At 47.9% G+C, this 13,591-nt stretch overlaps 1 long non-coding RNA gene across 1 annotated transcript in view; it reads left to right on the forward strand.

Moving 5' to 3' along the window:
• Positions 1 to 11,752, forward strand: part of LOC115510522 — a 30,886-nt gene extending 19,134 nt beyond the window's left edge. Inside the window, exon 3 of the long non-coding RNA XR_003967746.1 lies at positions 11,030 to 11,752. This is a non-coding gene — a long non-coding RNA (uncharacterized LOC115510522). The remainder of the gene's footprint in view (positions 1 to 11,029) is intronic.
• The last annotated feature ends 1,839 nt before the right edge of the window (positions 11,753 to 13,591 follow it).

Below are 13,591 nucleotides of genomic sequence, written 5' to 3' on the forward strand. Positions count from 1 at the left end.
TGAGCCAGCTGCTGCGCTAGACCTTTATTACTGAATGTATCCCTTGGTAGCCTTTTTATTGCACCCATTTTAGAGGCAGGACACTGAGGCATATGAAGTTATGTAATTGCCTGAACTCAGACATCTTCCAAACAGAGGATATAGGAGTACCAAGTCTCCCTGACACAGAAGCCCAGGCCCCTTTCTAGGTGTTTTGCTTTGTGTATGGGGGTGTGTGTGTCAGAGATGTGGCTGGGACCTCAGCTTGACAGTTGTCCTCAGTCCTCAGGGTTGGGGTTCTCCTGTGATCTAGAGAAGGTCTCACGGACTGGACAGTGAGATAGTTAAGGAAGAGGCACCCAACGAAGTTTCTTTGAGCTGGCCAGGGCCTGGCTGTGCAGGTGGCTCTCCACCACCAGGTGGCGCTGTGGCTCTGCCTTAGAAGGCTCTCCGGAGCACTATTGCTGGTGCAGAGCCCGCCAAACGACCAGCCGCTGGGCCTTATTTAATCTGCAGCCTGTAGGCAGCCTGGGGCCTGTCCACAGCTTTCTGGCTTTCCTGGACTCTGGAAGGACAAGAAGAGAGGGGAGAGGTCAGAGGTTGGTCAGGAGAAGAGGAGGTTTGGGCCAATGCAGAGTCTTGGCGGTAAGGGTGACCGATGAGCACAGCTGTGAGGAAGAGGAGTAGAGATTGCTGTACTGGAACTAATGAATTTATAACATGGGCCAAATCATCTCCTGGTGTGCACAAAACACATCAGGATAAGTGGACTTGCTCCCCCATGGTGGGAGTGGGGGGTGGAACGTGGGGGGTGGAATGTGGGCAGAGAAGAGGCAACTTTTCTGTCCTACAGACCGTTTTGGTCAAGGGAAGGCCTCAGCTGGAAGGGCTGGGAGGCAGAGATGGCCAGGGTGCCTCCATGTTGGGGGCAGAGATAGCCCCCAGTCATCTGCCTGTCTGCCCCCTGCTGATCACAGGGGCCCCCTGCTATCCTCACTGGGGGGCATAGGAAAGGTCCCCATCCGTCCTCCAGCTGCCCTTGCCATTTGGGAAAATGGCTTCAAGGATGCTGGCCCTCAGGATCCCACTCTCTTATCACCTATTTTGTATATCAGGACTCAGGCCTTCTAGATTCTCATCAAAAGACATCACTACAACAAACTTTTAACTCTTTTTCAAAGCCCACACCAGCGCCACGTGGTGACTCACTGTGGATTAGCTGCCTAACAGTGGGTTTGGCCTGCACATTGATGTCAGAATGTGAAATAGTGTCTGCACTGTAAAGCCCCAAATGCATCCTTGGCACTGGGGAGTTGAGCAAAGGCCTCCTGAGGGGAAGGCGTGGTATGGGTGCAGGAGGGCTTTGGGAAGGAGGAGTACTTGGCAGTGAGACAGGGGAGCAGAAAGCAGAGGGAACTTCATCAGTTTTACAGTCTGCTTTTCCCTGGTTTCTGGGCTGAGTGCTGTGACAGATGTGCCCCTTAGGAATTTTTTTGTTTTAATATTACATTTTCATTCATCACCTCTTCACACAGAATCTATTAAAATATTTTGTTTCATTTGTATCTACAGTATCATTCTCTCTCCCCTTTTAATTCAAGAGGTAATATAGCCACAGATTCAAAATTCAGAGGGTTCAAAATAAGTAACCTTTTCCTGTTTCATGTATAAACAAACAACCTGATGTTTACCAACAGAAAAACAGCAAGGACAGTGAAGGACAATTTGTGGACAAAACGTGTTAAGGTGTCACCCTGATTGTTGCAAAAACTCTCTCCACTCCCCACCCCCGAATTTTGAGAACTTTTTTGAGAAGTTGCAACTTTTTGTTAAGTCAGGTCTTTCCCTGTATGATCGATTCTGTGTATGGAAAGTCAGTGCCCATCCTGAGATGAGTTAGTCTTTTTCTTCAGTTCTTTCTCATGGCTTTCCAGTTTGCTGTCTGACCCTCCTCAGAGATATTTCTTTTAGTGACGTGATTATGAGACAGAACCCAGGGCTGGCTTAGCTGCCTGAGGATGGTGCCTTTGGAGGCCAAATGGCCTCAGACCCCGGTCCTGGCTCTGGACTGTCCCCATCTGACAGTTTTTCATGGTGGGACAAACAGGCTGGGAGGGACCAGCCTCTGGAAGTGGACTTTCCTGCTGGGGAAGAGGGTCTGGAGGAGCTGACTCTGCCATGGGGACTTGGGAGGGGGCAGACTCTGGTCACTGTCTGAGCGCCCTTGTCGGCTGGTCCCTGGGCATAGGGGAGTGGAATGTGGGCAATTCTGGAGGACAGCCTGTGACTTGAGGAGTCCTGCCCATCAGACTATGGGGCAGAGCTGGAATCTAGACCCTGGAGACTTGGGAACCAAGGAGGACAAAGACTGAGAACTCTGAATAGGGACCAAGGTGGGCCCTGGGGGGTGGACCTTCTGGGGGATGGAGGAGCCCAGTTAATCAAGACAGGCATTGGTCAAGGTTGCCCTGGTAGCCTGCCTGCCCTTGGCATTTCAGAATTTGGAGCCACAGTAGCCGAAATGGTCCATGCAGTAATGTGTGTGTGAATCCTTAGGAAACAAAATCATTGTGGGCATGTGTCAGGCCCTGAGCCAATTGAAATTTTTTTTTTTTTCAACATTTATTTATTTTTGGGACAGAGAGAGACAGAGCATGAACGGGGGAGGGGCAGAGAGAGAGGGAGACACAGAATCGGAAACAGGCTCCAGGCTCTGAGCCATCAGCCCAGAGCCTGACGCGGGGCTCGAACTCACGGACCGCGAGATCGTGACCTGGCCGAAGTCGGACGCTTAACCGACTGCACCACCCAGGCGCCCCAGGCCCTGAGCCAATTGTAGGGGTGTCATTACTGCCTTGTGCATCGGTCCCAGAAGGAAGATGTAGATGCCCCCTCCCTCCCTTACACCATCTCCCTGGATCTTGGAGATGGCCCAGTCAACCTCATTCATAAAGGAGCCTCTCCCATTCCAGATATTCCAAATGTTGCCTTTAAGCCCCCTCCCCTCCCATCATGTGACTTCACATGGCATGCCGCTCTTTCTAGGGCATGAGTTTCCTCATCCATAAAATGAGATGGTGATCCTGCTCCAACCTACAAACCAAGTGGCCAAATGAGGGAATAGGTAGGACGCTGTTCTGGAAAAAGGAAAGTGAATCATCTGAGTGCAAGATTCTGAAGTGGTTCCACCCAAGGCCCGTGGAACACAGCTCCACAGCTGTCTCTCCCCAGGGCTCCAGCAGGTGGCAGCATTGCCCTCCCCCTGTGCTGGTCACTCCGGGGCCTCTCCTCCCAGACACTGGTGTGTAAGACCTTGGACCTCACTTAGTTCACACCCCACAGTCCCACCTCCCATGGGGAGGTGGGGGGTAGGGATCTGAGTGGCCTCTGAGACACTGGCCAGGGCTGGGAGCCTGAATGCCCCGGACAGGAAGGGCCTGGAAAGAGAATTAAGATCTTGTTCTTTTCCTTCAAAACAGCACAGACAAGCCAGGAGGAGGAGACCTGGTGTGCATGAGCCTAAGAAGGCTGAAGGGAAACCTTGTCTTGCTCTGCCACGACCCGTCCCACACTGCCTGGAGGTGGCAATTTAGGATCCAGAGGCAAGGACTTGTCCTCTGCCGGGTTTTTGTCTTTAGCCAGAAAGGCCAGCTGGCATTTTAGCGGGGGCAGAGGTGGGTGAGTCCTCTATTTTTGTGTGTGCCAACGGGTTGAAAATTTAACACATTTCAGTTCATCTGTGCAGAAAAGAAGTAATTTATTTATTCATCTCTAATGAATGTGGCCTTTCTCCCAATCCCTACCTGAAGATTAGTGAGAAAAACAACAAAATATTCAACTCAATTTTAACATCACAGGACCTGATGGTTTAGCATGTCCTGTTCAGTGATGTTTTTTGTTTTTACATTATTGATTGATTGATTGATTGAGAGACAGAGAGAGAGCATGCAAGTCAGGGAGGGGCAGAGAGAGAATGAGACACAGAATATGAAGCAGAGATTCTGTGTCAGCACAGAGCCCGATGCGGGGCTCGAACTCATGAACCATGAGATCACGGCCTGAGCCGAAGTCGGACGCTTAACTGACTGAGCCACTCAGGTGCCCCAGAGGTGTTTTGTTTCTCTTGGAGCAAGGGCTCAGTTCTCAGCCTGTCTTCCCTTGCTTCTCTCACTAACATGGTGTCAAGGGGTATGGACATACAAGGGCAGCTTACGTGACATTTAGTGGCAGCAAGGAGTTGCCCAGAGTGTGGCGTCCTCTGGGTTCCCGGCAAGGTCACTTGCCTGCCCTCTCGCCAATGATGGCACTTGAAGCTGAGTTTATGTAACTCCTAGTCTAGCCCCTGTTAGTCTTCCCAGAGTTCCAAAGGGAGACCGGGACAGGGGCCCTCACTGGGGTTCCTTCTCTGGAGCAAAGCCAGACCGGACTGCTTAACTCCCCTTGTTCTTTCCTCCTGGTGCCTTCCTGCTGTCCCCTGGGCAGGAAGGAGTGGACCAAAAAGCCCTTTCTTCTCTTGCCTGGGCATCTGTTACATAAAACGCCATGGTCACACCCAAGAAGAGATGAAGAAAGGAATCCAGAAAATATGCTCTTAAGAGAACAGCCTGGTTTAGAAGACTTTTGACCTAACATAATCATATTTTTCCTGTCAGATGCCAAACATTACAGCATTTTTTCTTCTGCTCATTCTGTCTACATCAAACCTTCATCTTAGTCTCTCTTCAGGCAGAGATGGATGCCTCAGGCCAAGGAAGATGGAGGTCATGAACTCACAGGGCAAGAAAGAAAAGCACATTCATACATTTTCAAATGTCCTTGTATGCTTGAAATGTTACTAACATTGGACAATGGAACCAAAGGAAATATGACAGGTAAAATGTGAAGGCTTTCTCAACAGGGAGGATTCACTATCTTGCCTGTGTTAGATTTCCTTCCAGGGAGGATACATAGCAAGTCAGAAGTAGATTCCACTCAGCAGAAAGAGGCACACACTGTGAAAAGATGGCCCAACCCAGTGGGAATCCTTCCTGAGCTTCCCGGGACCAAGGCAAGACCAGGGCTGGAGTAGGATGAGATGAAGGCTGTGAGTGGTGAGCTCCTCTCCAGGCCCCTCATTTGCCCTCTCCTGTTGGAGGAAAGAAGAGATGGTAATTCAAGCTAACTAGGAGCCTGGGAAAGGGGGGTGGGTGGTGGGTATAATTCACTGTCCTCCTCAGTGCGGTGGCAGGCAGACCATGGTGAGCCTTCATCATTCACACAGCTTACTCAGGAAGGGGACTTACCAGGCAGGGCTGACTGGCCACACTCACAGGTACTCACTGGCACATGTGTCTGGACACATACTCAGCTGCTCATATTCATGTGTGTTTCCACGTGAAAACCTGTAGAACTCTCAGAGCAGTGCCTGACCCAGTAAGCAGGCAATAAATGCCAGCTGCCATACCATCCAGGGCACCACCAAAGTTCTCTTAAACATACCTAGAGAGACACAGACACCCAGGTGTGTACATTCGCATATTCAAAGACATGTAGACACCTGTAAATATTTACATGGAAGCACTTGAATCTCAATAGGTATTGTTGAATACAATAGCTATTGTTCTTGCCTATACAAGAGGGTTAAGCAATTGAATCCTTACAACAACCTCGGAGTGAGTATTGTCATTCATCCCAATTAACAGATAGGTGAATTGGGTCACACAGAGGTGACAGCTCAAGGTCACATGGCTAGTAATTGGTAAACTTGGGATTCAAGCCTAGAAAGTCCGGCCTCAGAGCCTGCACACATAACTGCCTGCTATTCTGCCATCTTTCGCACAGATGCCCTAGGCGCAATCACAGACCTTCCCACAGATGTGAAGAAACCTCTGCATGTAGGTAGATGCACTGCCATACTCATAAGACACATCACAAGGCATGGGATCCCTGCAACATGCATGCTCAACCATGGCTCTGAACCTTGCAGAACCTTCCAGCCTTCTGAGTCAATGGCCTAATTTGATAATTCTCAGGGAGTGAGCTTTCAAATGACTCCAATAATGCACCAGCTATAGTGGATTTTGGGTTCACAGCCCCCACCCCATGTGGGGGACTCAGGGTGGTTTGAGGGAGGAGGCCGGACTTGCCTTCACCTCCAGGGGCTGAATCACATTTTGGCTTTTCCTGAGATCTCAGGACCCCTGGCCTCTTTCCGCCCCCTTGTCCTTGGTGAGTGCAGGATACTGCCTGGACCATGGTCTTAATTCCTTGTGCTTGCCCAAGCCTTGTTCTTGTTCCTCACCTCCATCCCAGAGACAGATGCCCCCCACTGGAGGCTTTGAGGTGGGTCCAAATGGGAAGTCTCTTAGCTTCCTAGGCCTGGGGGAGAGCTCTCTGCAAAGGGGAGGGCAAGGAGGGCAAGGAGCCACCTTTATGGCTTTCCTTGGCTCCTTGCTGAGTGGATGCTGTGCCAGATGTGGGCTTTGGTCCAGGACCAGGCTTGGGCAGGTGGTGAGGAATCATTGTCTCAGAATGTTAGAGAGACCTAGGGACTTTGAGTGTCTAGTCCAGTTCCCTCATTTTACAGGCTAGAAACTGAGTCTCTGAGATGGGAAGGGATGTGCCTGAGGTTGCCCTGCAAATCTTCAACATTAAGTCTTAACTCCAAGTTCAGCATTCAGTATGTCATAGAATAAGGCTCCATGGGGGACAAGACAAAGGTTTCCTCAGTGTACAAGTTACAGAAATCCAGGACAAACCAGAGTCATTGGCATCCAAAGTCACATTTCCTTGCCTTGGGTGGCTGACTACAATTTTAATCTGAACCCAAGGAGACCTTTTAAAAAATATTTTGGCTGTTGTGTGTAAGACACCTCTGTACCTGGCCAGGGCACTGGCTCTGAACCACACGAAGACTTTTGGCCTGAAGAGGTCTGAGTACACCTTAATATATCTGCATTTAACTGAGAAACAATCCTCACAAAAGTCTACATTTACCCCATGTTTCTCCTGGAATGTTTTCTCTGTTGGCAACCATTAACATTGGCACTTTCTGTGTGCCAGGCTCTGTTCTCAGCACTTTACCTGTGTTACTCATTTAATCCTCTTAGCAGCCCAGTGGTGCAGACACTATCATCACTATTACCACCATCATCAGCATCACCACCATCATCATCGTCGTCATCATCATCATCATCATCATCTTCCCATTTTATTGATTAGGAGACTAAGGAACAAAGGGATTAAGTAATTTGCCTAAGGCCTCCAGATTAGAAAAGGGCAGAGCAAGGACTCAAAACCAGGCAATGCTCCCTCCACACTAGAGCTGTGAGCCTGGTCCTCCAGCGTACGGTCAGCCATCCTCCCCAACTGCTCCCCTTGAAATTTCTGAGAGTCTCATGCCCAGGGACCCCCTATACCAGTAAGGAGAGCCCAGGCAGGTAGAGACATGTGCAGTCTTGGGAACCGATCATCTACTGCACAGTCCTGCAGAATTGAGACATACGTGTGATCCGGGCCACACACGTGTCTAGCTCTCCTGGCCTTCAAGAAGGCCTGTAGCTACTACCACCTGCTCTACTCTACCTCGTTGTCCTCCATTCTCTTCTCTCCACATGACACTTTTGACCAAAATGGGGACAGATCCATTTCACTTGAAGTTGGCAAAGAAAAGATGAGGGTTTTTCAGTATGGTGCATAGAAGGAAACTGGGGGGGAAAGGAAGACATTTGCAAATGTAAAAATGATTGGATGTAAAAAGCATGGATCTCAGGTACTCACTAGTAGCAAACTCTGACTCCGTTTGACTATGGCTCCCTCCTGGCCTAGCACGAGGCCCTGGGCCCGGACCTGAGGGCCTTGGAAGGATGTGATGCTCTCCAGAACAGGTCAGGTTTTAAGATGACTCTGGGGAGGGGTTTGGCTCTGTGGTATTCCCGTACCTGGTCCCAGGCCAGGTCAGACCATTCACATTTGGCCAGGGGAGCAGTATTGGCTCTGCAGATGGGACAGGTTGGCTTCTCAGGACCCACTCCATTCCCATGCTCCTCTCTGGTCTTTTTGAGGTAGTTGCTCAGGTTTCCTTCTGGCCCAGATAAGTGCCCAAATTCTCTTCTGGCTATTGCAGTACCTCTGGCTCCCCCCTTGGTCAGGCACCTGTTACATTGTTCTGGTGATTTCCACTCCTGGGGGAAGGGTATAAGTGGAGGCCCACAGACCATATGTCTAAATAGTCAAAAGTTGTAAGTCAAGCCAATAAACTGTTCATTAAAGTATGTTCTATCCTTCAGCCTTGATGAGTTTACCTTCAAAATGATAAAATTAAAAATACTTAGGGGGCCCGTGTGGCTCAGTCGGTTGAGTGTCCGACTTCGTCTCAGGTCATGATCTCACAGCCCATGAGTTTGAGCCCCGCGTTGGGCTCTGTGCTGACAGCTCAGAGCCTGGAGCCTGCTTCAGATTCTGTGTCTCTCTCTCTCTCTGCCCCTTCCCTGCTCATGCTCTGTCTCTATCTCAAAATAAAAAAATTTTTAAAAATGCATATATAGTTATTATTTTTATATGACTGAAAGTTTGCAAAATGCTGAAGACCACCAAACTGAATTATTGCTGATATACATTAGGGGCTCTGTTCATGGGCCAGTGATGTTTGGATGAATGATACAAACAAAGACATTTATAATTCATAAATTAGCATGTATTTATTCTTTGAAATTTATTTTATTGCCTTAATTTCAGCAAAATTAGTCATCATGCTTTTATTTATTAAAAAATTTTTTTATTAAAATTTTTAAATGTTTTTATGTATTTTTGTGAGAGAGAGAGAGGAGAGAGGAAAGAGAGTATATGAGCAGGGGAGGGGCAGAGAGAGAGGGAGACACAGAATCCAAGCAGGCTCTAGGCTCTGAGCTGTCAGCACAGACCCCGATGCAGGGCTCAAACTCGTGAACCGCGAGATCATGACCTGAGCTGAAGTCAGACGCTTAACCAAGGGAGCCACCCAGGTGCCCCTAAAATTTTTTTTAATGTTTATTTATTTTTGAGAGAGAGAGAGAGACAGAGTGCAAGCAGGGGAGGGGCAGAGAGAGAGGGAGACACAGAATCCAAAGCAGCTTCCAGACTCTGAGCCATCGGCACAGAGCCTGACGTGGGACTCAAACTCACCAACCACGAGATCATGACCTGAGCAGAAGTCGGATGCTCAATCAACTGAGCCACCCAGGTGCCCCAGTCATCATGCTTTTGTAATAGAGAACTCATAATTTGTGTTCTAGTGAACAGTAATGACCTAAAGGATTAGAAACAAAATGTGATTGTATTCAGTTGTTTTAGTAAGCTATTGCCATGTAACAAAACACTCCAAAGTTTAGTGGTTTAAAGCAATATTAAAGATAATTTTATTATCTCTCATGGTTCTGTGGGTTTACCAGGCTTAGCTGAGCATTTCCTCTGCTGCTTTGCTTGGAAATTCTCGTGCGGTTGTGGCTAGCTGGTGGCTGGGGCTGGAGTCATCAAGAGGCTCAACTGAGGTGCTGGGATGGCTGGTTCTTTCCTCCTTTTCATATGATCTTTTGGTCTTTCTCCGTCCACACGGTCTCTCTAGTAGTGGCTGTGCTTCCCACATGGTAGCAGAACTCACAGAAGTGAGTATTCCAAAAAGGAGGAAGAGGAAGCTTCCAGTCCTCTTAAAGCCTACATCCAAAATGTACGCAACATATACCCACTGTGTTCCATGTGTTAGCATGAGTCACCACCCAGCTTCAGTGTGGGGGGGACCACACAGGGTCCACAGACCACATAAATACCGGGAGGTTTGTTCCCTGGGGCCTTCTTTGGAGACCAACTACCACAGTGTTGGAAGTGAGTGTTGTAACAAAAATTTAAAACCCATGGCATTTTCTTTGGGACAGTTGGGGGGCAGAAGCTGAAGAACCTTAGGGAGAAACTGAAGTCTTGAAACATAGAAAAGGGGACGGAAGCTATTCACTGGCAGAAATATGTGAGACCATCCCCTACAGTAATGGAGAAAACAGAAAGGGTGCCTATGAATTTGTGATACGTCTAAGGCCAGTTCCAAGCAAAATGTTCAAAGTGCTAATTGGCTTCTTTCAGCTGGCTCTGATAAAATAGGAGAAGATTGAGATGAACTAAAGAAGTTTTGGAGCAGAATTAGTAAATCTAAGGAGGTCAGGTCTGTATTCTAGCCAGCAAAAGGCTCAAAAAGCAAGGATTCGCCTCAGGGCAAAGAAAATCCTGGGTGCTGCCAGTAAAATGTGGTCTCAGGTATAGTGAAAAGGTGTGGCTGTAATACCTTTGTGAAGAGCTCAGAAATATTTAAGGGCATGTGTTTAGACCCTTTGGATACACAACAGGACTTCTAAGAATGTTAAGAGTGTATCTCTTAGATCCTCTCTGCTGGACAATGGGATTGAGAATCTCATAGCAAGCTTAAGCGGGGCTTAAGGTGAGAGGAGCTTTTTCTTTAATGGAGTAGGTTTTAATTTGATATGTAATAAACCCACATGTTAAAAAAATTTTTTTTTTCAGCTTGGATTGAAAGGGACAGAGATAGTTCAAAACGAAGAGTCATTTTTTATGGGCAAGAAACAGCCTGAGAAGTCAGTGTGGTTACAAACACTATTTCTTCTAGAAAAAGAAGGATAATTCAGAGTATGGAACTGAGAGCCACAGACACCCACTCCCAGAGAACAGGACTAGGATCTAATTAAGGAATTGGCTTGATTTCAGAATTGTTCCATACAAGTGTCCCCCCCCCCCACCTTTTTTTTAAACATTTATTTATTTATTTTTGAGCAGGGGGGGAGGGGCAGAGAGAGAGGGAGACAGAGAATCCCAAGCAGGCTCCGCACTGTCAGCACAGAACTTGATGGGTAGCTCAAACTCACGAATTGTGAGATCATGACCTAAGCTGAAATCAAGAGTCGGACACTTAAACTACTGAGCCATCCAGGTGCCCCTCTCCTTTTTGAATGAGAGTATCTATATGATTTACCCTGTGTCTACCTCCTTATCATTTGTTGGGGTTAAGATAACTTGTCTCTTTTTTTTATAGAACTTCAAGTCAGGAGGAGTCATCTCCAAGCATCCACACCTGAGGGGCTTCCTCTTCTCCAGACCTGATGGAGATGCTGAAGTTCTGGATCTGAAGCGTAAGCCTGATAATGTCACAGATGAGACTGTGGGGGTTCTGAGGATGACTGTATTCAAATGTGTGAGGAACATGATTCTTTGAAGTGCTAGAGGGCAGCCCGTGGTAGCTAGTCTTCAAAGCTAGCCCCCCAGTGAACCACCTCTCCTAGTATTCATGATCTTGTGCTGTCCTCTTTCTGGAATCTGGGCTGTTCCTGTGACTGTGGCTAATAGAAAGAAAGCAGTGACAGTGATGTCATGTGACTTCTGAGGACAGGTCATAGGGAGCCTTTTGGCTTCCACCTGGGTTTCTTAGAATGCTCGCTCTGGAACAAGCCAGCCATCATGTAAGCAGTCTGATTCCTTTGAGACTCAGATGCTATGAGGAGGCTAAGCTAGCTGTGTGGAAAGTTTACAGGAGAAAGCAATACAGTCTGTCAGACTCTACCTGCTCTGGTAATCCCAGCTGAGATCAGATATGAGAGTCAAGATGCTGCCATCTTGGATGTACAGCCCAGCTGAACCTGCATCTGACTCTTGACCTGCAACCATGTGAGAGACCCCTCCCCCTGGCCGCCAAGGGACCACTGAGCCAGTCAATCCACAAAACTGAGAGATAAAAATATTTTAAGCCACTGGTAACTGAAGCAGTAAAAAAAAAAAAAAAAAAAAAAAAAAAATGTGTATTTTAATTTAAAAATGCAAATTAGGGGTGCCTGGGTGGCCCAGTCAGTTGAGCATCCGACTTTGGCTCAGGTCATGATCTCATGGTTCGATGAGTTCAAGCCCCACATCGGGCTCTGTGCTGACAGCTCAGAGCCTGGAGCCTGCTTTGGATCCTGTGTCTCCCTCTCTCTCTCTCTGCCCCTCCCCCACTCGTGCTCTGTCTCTCTCTCTCTCAAAATTAATAAACATTAAAAAATGTAAAAAAATTATAAAGAGCAAAATATATTGCATTCATACAACTTTTAGCAAGTTATTTTTCTTTTTTTTTTTTTTTTTTTTTTTTAATTTTTTTTTTTCAACGTTTATTTTTGGGACAGAGAGAGACAGAGCATGAACGGGCGAGGGGCAGAGAGAGAGAGAGGGGACACAGAATCGGAAACAGGCTCCAGGCTCCGAGCCATCAGCCCAGAGCCCGATGCGGGGCTCGAACTCACGGACCGCGAGATCGGACCTGGCTGAAGTCGGACGCCCAAACCGACTGCGCCACCCAGGCGCCCCTAGCAAGTATTTTTCTTTCACATATTCAAAATTATCTATTAAAATTAAAAGGCAAATGTAACCAATGGTAAAACTAATGCATTTTATCTAATACAAAAATTTAAGTAAAATATTTAAGTAAGCTGAATTTTTACGTTTTGAAATCTCATTCACTCTTAGTAAAAATTTTTGTGAAAGTAAAATCCTGCCGTGGTTCCCCGGCTGTCTATTGCCAAGGTAAAGAATCAGTCTCATGCTTCGTGTGGGTTCCGTCTTGACCTGCACATATGCAAATGTGGGAGAATTATGAATTATTTATGCTGGAAAATGCTCCTCGGCTGCCACATACCATTGTAGCATTGCTGACGTGTGCGTACCTCTGGAACCACAACGAGAAGCAAGGAAATGCATGTTTGCCCTGCTCGGGGCATGCTACTTCCATTGCCTTCCTGCTGAGAGGAAGGATTTGATAAATTAATCTGTCTTTCCTCTTAAGTGCTTCCACCATTCAATCCTCCCTGCACTTCCGAGCAGCCAGGCCCTCTCTGATGTCAGTAGCAGCAGGACCCACATGTTTTTCGAGCATTTGAACAGTCTCCTCTGGATTCAAGGACATAACTCGACCGTGGGGGAGAAGCATTTCCCTGGGGCCTGAGCGACGTGACCCATGAGAGTGGATGTTCATGGGTAGAGGTCGTGCTCTGCTAGTGCTGAGTGCCTGCTCCCCAGGGAGGGAGGTGCCTTGTGTTCTTTAACTGTGTATGTACGTGCATGTGTGTGCGTGTGTGTGTGTGTGAGAGTGCATGTGCATGCGTGTGCATCCATGCGTGTGTGTGTGAAGTGTGGGTCCTCTGAAGAGTGGGTCTCAGAACAGAGACTGTTCTACCTTTAAGGGTGCTACTGCTTCTGGCCATCCTGTGCTGGTCTGGTGGAGGCCTCCTGGGCCTCTCTCCCGGAGTCCTATGGAACTCTGACCCTTGGATGCCTCACTCTTACTCTGATTTAGCTCTTCGGTTTGAAATATTTCATAGTTATTAGCCTGGTGTATCAGTCGAGACATTATCAGCTGCGAGGGACAGAAGACCAATCCAAACAGGCCTAAACAAAGAGGAGATACGTTGGTTCCCACAACCAAGTCCAGGGGCACAGATAGAGGGCCCAGACTTTGTTTTCAGGGGTGGGGGTCGGAGAGCCCTGTGACTGACAGACAGCCCACCAGGACACGTAGAGTAGAGGGGGTGGGAGAAGTATGTGTGGTTCCCCCAAGGAAGGGAGGTAGCCA

The sequence above is a fragment of the Lynx canadensis genome, chromosome A3 (assembly GCF_007474595.2).
Source record: "Lynx canadensis isolate LIC74 chromosome A3, mLynCan4.pri.v2, whole genome shotgun sequence".
Classification (NCBI taxonomy): Eukaryota; Metazoa; Chordata; class Mammalia; order Carnivora; family Felidae; genus Lynx; species Lynx canadensis.